The sequence below is a fragment of the Salmo salar genome, chromosome ssa04 (genome assembly GCF_905237065.1).
Source record: "Salmo salar chromosome ssa04, Ssal_v3.1, whole genome shotgun sequence".
In the NCBI taxonomy this organism is placed as follows: domain Eukaryota; kingdom Metazoa; phylum Chordata; class Actinopteri; order Salmoniformes; family Salmonidae; genus Salmo; species Salmo salar.
Genome location: NC_059445.1, coordinates 24745473 through 24748955, shown reverse-complemented (window position 1 = coordinate 24748955; position 3483 = coordinate 24745473).

Genomic DNA, 3483 nt, shown 5'->3' with positions numbered 1-3483 from the left:
TGAACTCTTTGGCCTGAATGCCAAGCAGAAAGTCTGGAGGAAACCAGGCACTGCTCATCACCTGGCCAATACCATCCCTACGTTGAAGCATGGTGGTGGCAGCATCATGCTGTGGGGATGTTTTTCAGGGACTGGGAGACTAGTCAGGATTGAGGGAAAGATGAAGGGGAGAGATCCTTGATGAAAACCTGCTCTAGAGTGCTCAGGACCTCAGACTGGGGTGAAGGTTTACCTTCCAACAGGACATCGACTATAAGCACAAAGCAGAGACAATGCAGGAGTGGCTTCGGGACAAGTCTCTGAATGTCCTTGAGTGGCCCAGCCAGAGCCTGGACTTGAACCCGATCAAACATCTCTGGAGAGACCTGAAAATACGCTCCTCGAAGCTCCTCATCAAACCTGACAAAGCTTGAGAGGATCTGCTGACAAGAATGGGAGAAACACCCCACATAAAGGTGTGCCAAGCTTGTAGCGTCATACCCAAGAAGACTCTATGCTGTAATCGCTGCCCTAGGTGCTTCAACAAAGTACTGAGTAAAGGGTTTGAATACTTATGTAAATGTGATATTTGTTTTTTATTGTGCAATGTATGTGCAATGTACTTCCTTTAGACCAGGGTTCCCCAACTGGTGTGATTTTATTTGGCCCCCAACTTTTCTGAGCAAATTGTTGGACCTAAGACTCTAAAAACACCAGCAAATGAGCTCCAAGTGATTCCCACACATATATGTGATCGTATACAAATGGTGTGATTTGTATACTGTGTAACAGTGTAGGTTCCGTCCCTCTCTTCGCCCCAACCTGGGCTCGAACCAGGGACCCTTGCACACATCAACAACTGACACCCACGAAGCATCGTTACCCACAAAAGCCACGGCCCTTGCAACGCAAGGGGAAACCCTACTTCAAGTCTCAGAGCGAGTGACGTCACTGATTGAAATGCTATTAGCGCGCACCACCGCTAACTAACTAGCCATTTCACATCGGTTACACAAGCAAGGTTTGAGATGTTTTATTCAAACATTATATATTGTTGGGCTTCTTGTGGTCAATTTGCAGTCTAAAAATTATTTGTACCATGTTCTGGCCCCCTCACCATCCACTCAAGAATTATTTTTTATTTTTTTTGATCCCCGATTTAGACATACATAGCCTATTCTTAACTACTGGAGCATAAAAACTGATGCATTTACCAAGCAGCTGTTTGACTAGTCAACAACAATTTTAACAATGTAATTTATATTCAATGTGTTCATGTAATGTGCTACATTAAAGGGGCAATTATGCTATTGTGCTTTGTTTGCAATGGAATTACAGTATGAGAGTGATTAAACGTCATAACATTCCTTTGAAGTCATATCAGATCCCGGATGCATGATTAACATATCCTTGTTGATTCATTGACAGAATGACATTTTATAGACAGCTTATTGCTGTGCTATAGTCAAAATATTCTGGGAAAGGGACAGACATTTAGTCTGATATCAGCATTCAGCAAACATCCAATCTTTCTGCAAGTGACATAACCTCTCTTACGCTTTTGTAATCAATCTGAATCGGTTTGGTGTTACATTGTTACTGCATGTTCTTACAGGCGAAATGAAAAGATAAGTACCCACTTCACTCCAATAAATAAACAAATGTAACAACAACAGAAAACCCATCACTGTCTACACACCCCAGCTTGCCATTAAGGCTAAATAACATCTTAAAACAGATGGAGATGGGCAGAAAGAATAGATGTCGAGAAGCAGCTAAGTAGGCTAATGGCCAGCCCAGGACCTCCACATCTGGCTTCTTTACCTGAGGGATCGTCTGAGACCAGCCACCCGGACAGCTGATGAAACTGAGGAGTATTTCTGTCTGTAATAAAGCCCTTTTGTGGCGAAAACCTCATTCTGATTGGCTGGGCCTGACTCCCCAGTGGGTGTACCTGGCTCCCAAGTGCGTGGGCCTATGCCCTCCAAGGCCCACCCATGGCTGCACCCCTGACCAGTCGTGAAATCCATAGATTAGGGCCTAATGAATTTATTTCATTTGGCTGATTTCCTTAAATGTAACTCAGTAAAATCATTGAAATTGTTGCATGTTGCCTTTATATATTTTTGTTCAGTATATATTTTCATTTATTCACCCATTTGGCTAGCACAATTTTGGTTTCATGTATTGGTATGAAAATAAACACAACTGAACAATTAGCTATTTAGAGCATTTCCCCAAAATACATGTCCTGCCTTTGTTGACCTACTACATTTTTCAATTTTCTCCAAACAGCCTCATCGATTGATACGATGTTTCAATATTCTCAGGGCCACCTTGTTGATAAAATGCTTCAATGTTCGCAGATTTTTTTTTCTCCTTCCCTGGCAAATAAGGCAGACGGGCAAATGCAGAAATGAGCGGGATGCGCAAGAGACACTGTCTTAGTAGACTACACTGTTTTGGCGTTCCACAACGTTGGCTTCATAAAGCCTATGGCAGGGGGATGGCAACCTTTTTCATGAGGAGTGCCAATTTACAATAGATCCTACATACCATTTCTAAATATCTGCATGCGAGTTATGATTTTCATATACTCATTGTAGGCTACCTAACTGTGCCCCAAAAATGTCTAACGGCCCATAAATGAAATAATTCTATTAACTGGCAACTAAACATAGACGCTGTCCATTCAGCACCAAACCAACGAGCTCCACTACGCCTACCTGAACGGAGGCACTGTCCATTCAGCTGAATCATGGGCGAGGCCTGTGTAGATTTTCCTTTCGTGATTTTCGTCATTATTTGGTCGAGTTTGTTTGTCTATATGCGTCCCTGTCGATTGTAGACCTAAGTAGGCTTAAGTCCTTTAATGTATGCGCTTTATTTCAATGCATGTGTAGAATTTATCTGGCATAGTTTGCCTTCCCTGTCAACACTTTAATGTATCGGTTATTTTCACATTGATATTTGAAGTTGGCCTTGTTGTTATTTGATAGCGTGTATTACGCATCTATTTCTTGGTGCACTGTATGCGACATTCCACAAGTAAATTAGTCAATTTATGTTGAGGTTGAGTAGCTAACCATTTACACACCGTTCCACAGACCTTTAAACGTTATATGGAGGTGATAATTCATGGCTGGTCCATTTTTGTTTGTTTTTGCTGTTCTCCGCATACCATTTTAAAGTTTTTAAATTGTGTAGAAATGCAGTATGCCTAAATGAGCTTCGATTTACCAAAAACTCAGTGGAGGCTTTGCAATCACGCCCCACCACACCCAACTTTGCCATTCCCTAGGTTTGGCTGAAATGACGCCACTGCATTATTTAGTGATGGCACAGCGGAAAAAAACTGTTCGCGCCTCTTTTTTATATCCCAATGTGATACACTCTGCGTCTGCGCACTTTTCGTCAGACGCTTTTCGTAGTTATGAAACTTCTAAACTAAGGTTTTGTAATCGAGACTCGCTGGCCAATCAAGGAACTGTGATTCCCGTCACG